At 41.7% G+C, this 11,171-nt stretch overlaps 1 protein-coding gene across 1 annotated transcript in view; it reads right to left on the reverse strand.

Annotated features, from left to right (window-relative positions):
- Positions 1 to 10,930, reverse strand: part of LOC103632274 (inositol transporter 4) — a 28,103-nt gene extending 17,173 nt beyond the window's left edge. The window contains exon 1 of the mRNA XM_008654086.1: positions 10,726 to 10,930. The gene's annotated coding sequence lies outside the window, so the exon portion shown is untranslated. The remainder of the gene's footprint in view (positions 1 to 10,725) is intronic.
- Between the last annotated feature and the right edge of the window lie 241 nt (positions 10,931 to 11,171).

Genomic DNA, 11,171 nt, shown 5'->3' on the forward strand with positions numbered 1-11,171 from the left:
TACTACGGACTGTCCGGGGGACTAGTCCGGACAGTACTGTCTCAGGTCGCGGACGGTCCGGGATTTATAGCCGGACGGTCCGCATGTGTTAACTTCTTTTGATCCGAGGCTCGGGTGTTTGAATCTGCCAGGTCGTGGACGGTCCGGCCTTGAAGGGCGGACTGTCCGGACCCACCTTTTGAGTCAGCTCTGACATGTTTCTAACGGTCATTATAGCCGTTATATGTACGGCGGACCGTCCGGCCCTAGGGCGCGGACGGTCCGCGTGTGCGCAGAACTGCCCCCCTTTGCACATAACGGTTGGTTTTAGATGGGGGACTATAAATAGAAGGGTAGCTCGTGTGAGAGAGCTCTCTTTGGCCATTCCTTGCACACATTGAGCTCATTTGTGATCCTCCAACTCACTCTCTCACACTCTTTGCTTGAGATTGCATTCTAGTGAGAGATTGAGGGTTCCTAGTGCATTTGCATCATTTGGTGATTCTTGAGGCACTAGGTGGTACACCGAGCAAGCGTCGTTGGCTTGTTACTCTTGGAGGTTGCCGCCTCCTAGACGGCTCGGGTGATTGTCTCCGTCGAGCTCTCCAAGAAGATTGTGGAGAAGCCGCGGTGTGGATTGTGAGGGGTTCGCGCCTACCTCGCCGGAGCGGCAAAGGTGACATTAGTGGAATCGAGGTATTGAGTGATTTCTTGTCCACTTGGCTCAAAGATCAAGTCGTGTCTTGATAGAGGAGCAAGTGAGAGCTTGAAGTCCACCTCAACGTGGATTAGGGGTGATCGGCAAATCACCGATACCACGGGATAAATTTCGGTGTCTATTCCTTCTAGCATTACTTATTGCCTTGCAATTGATTAGTGATTTGCTTATTGTTCTTCAAGTATTCAATCTCCGTAGTTGTTTTTCATACATTGTTTACTTATTGACACTAGATAATTTATTCCTCTTGTTGTATTGATTAAATTTATTTAGTATTGTTGATTTTAGTCAAAACCGTCTATTCACCCCCCTCTAGCCGGTGTCCTAGATCCTACATCGGGGCATAAGACTCCCCGGCCTCGCGACCCACTTCTCCCATCCCAATTTACCGTTCCCTGGTACGTCGAGAACTCAGGGCGCCAGAGTTTTAGCCGTGGAACCACGCCGCCGCACCCTCGCCTGCGATTGCCACTGGTCTGCACTGTCTGGGTCGCTGCGACCGGCTACGGGAGTTCGCGTGTCACCGGGGGTCGCGTAGGAGTGGATTGCCTCGACATCTACCGGCCTGCGGTTACCCAATTCCTCATCGGAGTTCCGGGGTACATTCCGTCGCCCGTCGTGCCCTGCGCAAATTACGCCTCTACACTTGGTGAGATAACTCCCCCTTGCTTTGTCCTGTGTTGATCTTCTATTGCGATCGTGCGGGGATCGTGTAGGGCTCTGGTAGCTTACCAATCGCTCGGCGGAAGTAGAATTTGTTCCCCTCAACCCTCCTCGCCTTGGCTGGGGCGTGTCCCTGCACGGGGGCCCATGTGGGTACCCTTATCATGCTCGCTGGAGGCTCCGCATCGTTTGGGCAATAGGGCTTTGAGATTGGTGTCGTTCTTTCGTGGATTCGCCTTACGCCGGTGGCTGCGCCGCCGCAAGGAGTCCGGCTGGCGGTGTCCGGTCGGCGAAGGAAGAAGAACGACCGTGGACCGTCGATCTGCTTGTGTTCGGTCACGATTAGATGTTAGGGTACCGGTTCGGCGGGAACAATCCGGTCCGTCCGTCTCTAATCGGGCGCATAGGATTCACCGTGGGCAGTATTAGATCCGGGCGGTTGATTTCTGATCCGACAGTCGTGGGCGCATACCGATTCGTGCGGGCCACAGATTTAATCTGGACCGTAGGAAGCTGATTGGGCGACCGATACGTAAGAATACCCCTTCGGCTTGTATGTTTCGCAAAAGAGACCCCGCCAAACTTTGGAAACAACCCGCAGTCCTCAGAGTACTATTCATTGTGTCTCTGGGATCTTACACCGAGGTCCCTGAGCTTACCAGAAATCGAGGCCCAGTCCAGAGATGATTAAAAAGAGAGAAATAAGTATGAAATTCGTTTTTAATACAAAAAAATCTAGAAACTTGTAAAATGCATAGAAAATTCATTTTTAATCCAAATCGATCCATTCCAATTCCTAATTTTTTTATATTAATGTCTATCACCTGGAGTCTCTTTTTTGACATGAACACAGAAAGAAAATTTATTTCTCATGTAATTCCATTTCAAACACATTAAACCTTTGGAAATTCATAATTCAAAATCTATAACTCCAAAATTAATGATTCCTATTCCTAGGTTCTTATTTTAATGTGTAGATTTTTATTGAGTATTTTATTCACATGTTTGGTGGAATGTTAATTTTTGCTATACTATGTATGTATTGTGTTGATGCGAGTAAACGAGCAAGCCACTGTAGATTCTGAAGTTCAGCAAGTAGAAGTAGCTGAGCAGGAGCTCATTGAAGGCAAGTTGTGCCCTTGATCACTTACTTTTTCCTAGCCATGTTCTTATTAATTATAATGATCTGCATAGGTTAATTTTGATGGGATCCAATAGGTTACCCCAGTTTTGGTTATCTTTATACCTTGTTTACCACTGAAATATTTTTGGGTAGTACCTGCTATTGCTTTATGTGGATTTGGGTATGGAGATACACTATTCATAATTACATTTTTATTATCTTTTTATTATTACTGCTCATGTTAAGATCATTATGTTAATGGGAACATGGAGCGACCACCCGGGAAAACAGTGCTACCACAAGGGTATAATGGGACGCCCTTGGCTGATTAACTAGGAAAGCTAGTGGATGACTTCCTTACCTGAAAGGGGCAAGGGCAGTAGGGGAGTGGTCAGTGTAGGGAGGTCCTTGGGTTGATTTTGCTGCGATGGCGGTCAGGCGAGGGATTCCTGCACTGGAGCTTCCTATAAACTGTAGCGGGATTTCTGAAGCTAGTGGAACTTTGTAAAGGCCTCGTAGTGTTACCCTGCCTCGCCTCCTCGGTAGAGGTGTATGGGATTGGCCATCTCTTGGCAGATGGGTAACATGACTTGTGGGTAAAGATGCGCAACCTCTGCAGAGTGTAAAACTGGTATACTAGCCGTGCTCACGGTCATGAGCAGCTCGGACCCTCACATGATTAATTTATGGAACTTAAATTTAATTTGACATTTGCATCGCATTTGGGATTATTTTACTATTACTTTCTTTATTATTACTAAGGTTTGGTATTTACTTATACTTAGTAACTGCTAATAAAATTTTGACCAACTTATAAAAGCAATGCTCAGCTTCAGCCCTTACTTTGTTGATCAGCCTTACACTTCACATGAACTCCCACCTTTGGTGAGTTCATGCACATTATTCCCCACGACTTGTTGAGCTATGATCATATGTGAGCTCACCCTTGCTGTCTCACACCCCCCACAGGAGAAGAACATGTGGTCGAAGAGGAGCCGCCTAACTCTGAGGCTTTTGACTTGATCTAGGTGGCGTTTCCCAGTCAGCTTTCTAGCGCCAAGGATAGATTTTAGTTCCTGCTATATTCATCTTTTATTTTGTAAGACTTCCGCTATGTAATAAGTACTCTGATTTTATTGTGACATTTATCTCTATACACTCTGTTGTTATATATGTTGTCTTCTTTGGCGCATGTATGAGATGCACCCGGCTTTGTTCCTTAAAACCGGGTGTGACATGCTGACACTTATTCAAGGCCAAAGCTACTTGGTAATGACATCGATGTGTACCTAAAACCGTTGATGGGTGAACTTTTGCAGTTGTGGTTCAAAGGTGTACGTATGTGAGACGAGAACAGAAAGGAGGTTTTTGACCTACGTGTTTTCTTATTTGTAATCATCAATGACTCGCATGTACATTCAAATCTATCAGGACAATCCAACAAGGGATTTAGGGCATGCACCCATTGTTTAGATGAGGCTTATAGTTTGTATCTACATCACTATAGAAAAGTTGTTTACATGGGTCATTGTTGCTTTGGTATGGCCAAGCACCCATTAAGAATAAAAGGTAAGCATTGGAAGGGTCAAGCAAACCATCGTGCCAAGTGAATTCACTGAAGTAGCAATCTTGTATTCTAGAAGGTACATAACATAAACATAGTGTTCGAAAAGGGATCTGGTCGCAAACTTGCTCTGAGTGAAGATGTAAATGTGATAATGTGGAAGAATAACTTAATATTTTGGCAACTACCTTATTAGGCAATTTTAGATGTTTGCCACTCAATCGGCGTAATGCAAAATACAAAGAATCTTTGTGTTAACATACTTACATATGGGAAGGACAAAGATACACTTGAATCATGGGAGGACTTGAAAGCTATGAAATAATGAGAGGGTCTGCACCTGGAAGAGAGGGATGCAGGACGACACTATCTAGGTCATCCTGATATACTCTCAGTAAGAATGATAAGGACAATATGTTTGAATGCTTCAATAGTATCAAAGTCCCAACTGACTACATTAATGTAAAAAGGCTGATAAATAAGCAGGAGAAGAAATTTGTGCACATAAAGTCTCATGACTGTCATGTGTTAATGACACAACTGCTTTCGATCGTGCTAAGGGGTGTCCTTTCTATCAATGTTACAAAAACAATCACAAATCTATGCACTTTCTTGAATGTGGTGTCATAGAAAGTAATTGATCCATGAAGCCTAAATAAGCTACATAACGACGTTATGCAATGCCTTGCCAATTGTAAACTAATTTTTCCCCTGTTATTCTTTGATATTATGAAACAACTTATGGTTCACATTATCAAAGGGATTGGTATTCTTGGACCTATCTTTCTGCATAAAATCAGTCTATTGCCATAGATCGTACTGCAACAACACAAACTCCATTGCAATAGCAATGTGTTATCGCCACAACTTTGAAACGTGGTTGCCATGTGTATAGTTTATTACCACGAATATCTTGCCTTACAATAATTATTAGTTTTGTTGCGAGAGGCTGGTGTTATGACCACAAATTGCAAAACTATTGCAATATGTTAATCCATATTCCCACAAGTTTCATGTGGTTGCAATACTACTGAATTTCCTTGCAAAATTGTGATGCTTCTTGCCACAAAAAATGGTTGCAATATAGTTACCTATGTTGCCACAAATATCTTTTGTTGCTATGGTCCTACTAATTGTTGCAAAATCTTGATGTATATTGCAACGAAGATCTAAATGGTGGCTATATATACCAATTTTGTTGCAAAAGTTATAATGCACTCTTAGAAATTAGTGTCTTAATATAATTAGTTATTTTTATTAACAAAACAAATGAAGTAGTCTAGTGGTAGAGTAGTTCATTGTAAACTGTGAAACTTGAGTTCGATGGAACTAATATGTATTGCGACATTTTTTCTTTTTTAGTGTTATTTGCTCGATGCAATTAATATGTATTGCAACATTTTATTTTTGTTGGGATAACTAGAGCTATTGCAATGGAATGAAAAACAATTGCCATGATCTTTTGCCACTCTGTTTTCACCAATGGTTGGCAACGAAAGTGACATTATGGCAAATGATAGAACTTGCCACAATTTATGGCTTTTTGCCATTATTTTTGCCCATTGAAAGAGAGTGATTTTCAAGTAGTGCAAGTTGCCTACTAAGCTTTATTTAATGGCTTCACTACATTTGAACCATGGTGGTGAATTTGGATGAGAGAATTCCCTTACCTAAATAATTCTATCTTATATGACCAGAAAGAGAAGACTATGCAACACATTCTCACTTCATGTGTTGCGTGCAATTTCTGTTTCATGATCTTGGCTCCACATGACTTCTTATCATGCATCCCTAGACATCTTGATCAAACGTTCATGACTTGGTGGAAGAAGGCTAGCAAACATGTAGGTAATTTTTTTTTCTTAAATGCTCAAAAGATTTATTCATCATTATAGTCAAGATAAAGGAGTTTAACATACAAATGGCACATTGTCGATGAGTGTGCCCTAGGAGGTCTACATGCTTACATCCATAGGCTAGATCATCCTGACTTACATATTCAAGTTTTAGTATTATACAAATAGTATAGAAACAAGATGTGGACATCAATAGTACCTAAAAGGTTACTTTGTGTCACTGTTGTTGCCAGTGCGATCCTATTGGAATATTGTTCATCCTAACGTCGAGGATCCCCTCATAGGCCATTTGTCCTGACAGGTTTGGCATTGGTAGATCTATGACAAACCCATACACTACAAGAGTAGGATCTTATTGCACTTGAACGTAGGCACCTGAGAGAGACTTCGAGTCGCTAGATGCTTGCTCCTTAGAGGGAGCAGTGACTTAGCATGTGACAACTGCTTGGGGATGACGAATTAGTAGTAAGTCAACCTTCTCCATGCACTTGGTTGAGGCGTTCTATGGTGGTGTTGTTGCTATTATTGGCCGGATGACCATCCTAGAGCAGCATATTGAGTAGGTCAATGGCTGATGTGGGCTTGACCATACCAAAGCTAGGTGGATAGCCCACCATGCCCTACGTAGATGCATCGGCATCCAAGGTGTCATTCTGTGCTACCCATGGTGGTGTGACATGTGTATGTCTCTACTCAAATGACAATAGAGGTGGGTCTGTTACCAATCAAATAGAATAGAATGGGGTGGCACACTTTGTTAGAAAAATCGCTAGAGATATTATCGTGTTGGGTAAACACCTAGAGGTGGCATGTGATGGGGTCCCAACTTTTGGAGAAGCAGACATTAGTTCTTGGGGGTTTATTGTTATGGAAACAGAAGAAATTGTGTGTCGTCTTCATAAGAGAACAACCAATTGTAATCACCCTGGTTTTACCAATTCAGTGAGGAACAAAATGTCTAGTGGTTCGTGTGGCCTGAGAATTATTAGTCAATGGGATTTTTTAGTAGTGTTTGGTTCAAAAGCGAGGTGAAATGGAGTGGCTCTGTTCTACCTTTAGTAGTGTTCAATTGAGGGAATCATGGAACAAAGTGGCTCCAAAAAGAGAATCTTCACCTAATATGTTGAATCCCTCCGCTCCCAAAAACTATAAAACATTTTCACTTGTGAGTGTTCATGTCCAAAGAACCTTCCTCAAAAACATTATGAGCACCACCCGTGAGTCCTAACTCTCGACCTCCCCCGATTTCACCTCCTTCTGTGTCGCTAGGAGGCAATCTGGCTACCAATAGCGAGCTCCTTCTCGACCACATCTAGATCCACCAACGTCTGTCCTTGATGCACCCCCTATAGGTTTGTCCATCCCCCTTCCTCCCTCCTTCTCCTTTAGCATGGCCATGGCATCCCTCTATCTCCATGGCCATGATAGCATGATGGCCAACCTCTCCACCTATGTCATTTTGTGCCTTGTCCATGCCTTCAGCACGACCAGGGGTTGGGCCCCAATATCAGTGCCCCATGGCGGCCCGTCGATAGCCAAAACAATGCTTCCCATTCTCATTTTGTGTGCATGGTGGCAAATCCAATAGTTACTTATCATTTCTTCCTTCCTTCTTTATGTAGGACAATAAATTTGCATATTTTGTGTGTTTTCTCATTTCCTTTGCAGGAACATCATATTGAGAAGTTTAGAGCGAACTAAAGGTAATTCCAAAATTTTGCATGTGTATGTTGCCAATTATTGATGTCATCTTTCTTATGCATGTACAAGAAGAATAATCTTTTAGTTTATGTAACTCCAACACATATGTTGCTCTCAATGATCGTTATGGTTATTCAATCTAGGAAAGAAAACATCATGCATCTTGTATAAATAATTACCTATGCTCGAATTCATGAGAGGGATCATGTTAGAATGAACTATCTAATTAACAAGATATGGAAGAATAATGTCACTTGTGTCAATATGCTTAGGCTCAATAGGGCACCTTTATTTTGATAGGGATTAGGCTTGTTTCGAGACACCATATATTTGTGTGTAGAGGGTTGCAATGTTTTTTAACACAATTAGTCACAGTCTTAGGAATAGGGTACTCGGTCACAATTTTGGTAGGCTTGATGGAACCATTGGGATCTATATCAACAAAGTATAGCATGCCATTGGAGAGGTATGAACCAACTCCATTAGGCCACCTACATTATTAACACCATCTAAAATAGTCAGGAATCCAATATGGGATCCTTTTTCAAGGTGTGAGATTATGTCCTACCTCTTATTATTTTTAATGGTTATGTAAACTTCTAGTTTCTTATGTTTTGTGGCTTTAAATGCTTAAAAAGGATTGTATTGTGGCTATTGATGGTACACATGTACGAGCCTATGTTCCTAAGTTTTGGAGGCTTCATTCTTTTGTAGGAAGAGTCACCCCACTCAAAATGTAATGGTATATGTGGATTTTATGGTAGGAAGAGCCTATAATTCGGTACACATTTGTCTTGGTCGGTTTAGAGGGTACAGCATACGATGCATTTGGAGGCTTCATTCTTTGGTAGGAAGAGCCTATCATTCAGTACACATTTGTCTTGGTCAGTTGGAGGGTACAACCTAGGATGCATTCATTTTTATGGTTTGCTTTAGAACGGGAAAATGGGCTTGGTATCCCACAAGATAAAATTAAACATATAGGCCACATCACTTTTTAATCATGACATGTAGCCATTATAGAACTATAAAAAATCTCCATTTTATGATAGGCAAGTACTACCTAGTGGATGCCGAATATAGAGCTAAATTAGGATTTTTGCCCCCTTATCATAGTGTATGGTACCATTTAAATGAGTGGGGCAACAATCTTGTACAAAATGAGAAGAAATTATTCAACCATAGGCACTCATCTCTTCGCCAAACAGTAGAACACACATTTGGGTCATTAAAAGGAGGATCAAAATTCTCGATGGTGTTCTCCATTCTTTCCATTTCCTACACAACTTTATATTGTGGTTGCTTGTTGTATTATTCACAATTAGGTTATAAGATAGAGGTGATGAATTCGTCATTAATGAGGACAAGGCATTGCCTTTCATTTCTCATCAAAGATCATCACATGGACAAGCATTGGAACATGCTTTAATGGTTAATTTCAGGCATGAAATTACTAATGCCATGTGGTAGAACTAGCAAAATTATATTCCAAGAATAATTGGTGTACCTTTGTTTTGTATGGACCATGTACCTTTGCTCTTGTATGTGTGGTGATATGTACCTTTGATTTTGTATGGAAATGTACCTTTGATTTGTATGAATCATGTACTTTTGCTCTTGTATGTGTGGTCATCTATACCATCATTTGTTGCTGAAATTTACTTCAACCCATATTTTGTTGTTGTTGAATTTTTTTACTTGTTTCCATACAAAGCTTTATCAAAGGAGCTGGGGCAAAAGAAAGGTGGACAAACTATGTGAACATCAAATCAATCTACTTTTCTGCACACTTACCAATATTGTAGCAGATGTCACTAAAACATCTACTGGGTTCAAGAAAGTTCATCTCAATGCATGTGTTAAGGCTCTGAATAAACTTTTAAGCTTAGTAGGACTTGTGACAATATTGCTAATCACTTGAAAACATTGAAGAAAATGTACTCCAGGATCAACCAACTTAGGAACTTGAGTGCTACACTTTGGAATGAAAATATGTTCATTATTACTCTTGATCATGACACTACACCAATCATATTGAGGTACAAATTATTGTTGTTCATTTATATTAAGTGGTGTCTATGATTTTGTCCCTTTCAAATAATTGTTTACTATTCTGTTAGTGTGAAAGGAATAAAAGTGATGATGGATTCATAAACAAGCTTTTCCCATAATATGGTGATCTAGCTACAATCTTTGGCGGGAGTGCTACTATAGGACAGTTTGTGAAGACCTCAAATGAACCCCTTGTTGTGGATGTGGAAGGGCGCCGGCGAAAAAGATATGGAAGCCACTGAAGAAAATGGCATTGGGACAACATCTGCAACAAGTAGACCAATGAAAAGAGTCAAGAATGTTGATAAAGATGGCATGTTTGGTTTGATGCCTAAGTTGCCACACTTTGCCTAACTTTTCTATCTAAGGTTAGTTCTTCAATTCGAACGACTAACCTTAGGCAAAGTGTGGCACATTTAGGCACGAACCAAACAGCCCCGATGATCCTTTGGTTGGAGCATTTGAACGTGGCACTCAGACTGTAGCCAATGCCATAATAAAAGTAGATGAAGATAGCACCTTGCCAGATGGGTTGTTTGAATGTGTGGACAGTATTTCAGGTTTTGAGCTTGAGCTTAAATCCAAGTATTATTCTTGGTTGGTTGATCGTCCTTTTAAAGGCTATAGTTTTTGTTAAATTTCATACGACTACAAGTTAGCATGGATTAGCGAATTTGCTAGTGAGAGCTGTTGATGACATGTTATTTATGGCTTATTGTATGGGCCTATTAATCATGTGGACTTATGTATATTTTGTCTGACTAGGTTTCATAAACAAACATAGCGTTTGTGTTAGTTTGTCATGTCCACAGAGTTTGTCAGGTCCTACCTTTCTCGTTTTTTCCCTTTTTTTAGAGCTCTTCTGTTCTCGTATCACACAGCACCTCACAACTCGGTCCGGATTTGCAAGGCCCGACCTTTTCTCCCTTTAATTTTAACGATACATGCACAGCTCTTCTATTGTATTTGTACTTATACGAGAAGAAAAAAAGTAACTCAAACGTAGTCCAACAATATTTTCAAAACAGAACGCAAGCGCGATCCGTTTCAATTCAAAATTCTAGCTTACCTGTGATCAAGAAGGCCTATCAGCTGGAGAGTTCCCGGTGATCGTGACCGCCAGCTCCTGCGACGTTCTCCTGACGGCGGCGGCGGCGGCGGCGGATGATTGTTGGCTGGTGCCCCCAGCTAGATTATTAGCAGCTCCGTTGGGGGCGTCGAGAATGGACGGGGAATTCAACGCGAGAGGCATCAGCAGGAACCAGCGTTGTCACCGGCCGGTCTCCATGCACGAGTGGAAGCTCAGAGCGCTATCGGCATATCAGGCGCATGTCGAGCTTGCCAAATTTAGGACGACATCGATCCTATTTCTCGGCCGGGCATTGTGCATACGTGGAGAGCTCAGCTTAGCAGGATGCTTGGGCCTAAGGACTGGTACAAGGCATAGAAACCATGGGTGTGGGGTGGCCGGTTGGGGAGAGACAAGAGGTAACGTAGATTGAACTGCGCGCTACA

Source organism: Zea mays, chromosome 7, assembly GCF_902167145.1.
Source record: "Zea mays cultivar B73 chromosome 7, Zm-B73-REFERENCE-NAM-5.0, whole genome shotgun sequence".
Lineage (NCBI taxonomy): Eukaryota > Viridiplantae > Streptophyta > Magnoliopsida > Poales > Poaceae > Zea > Zea mays.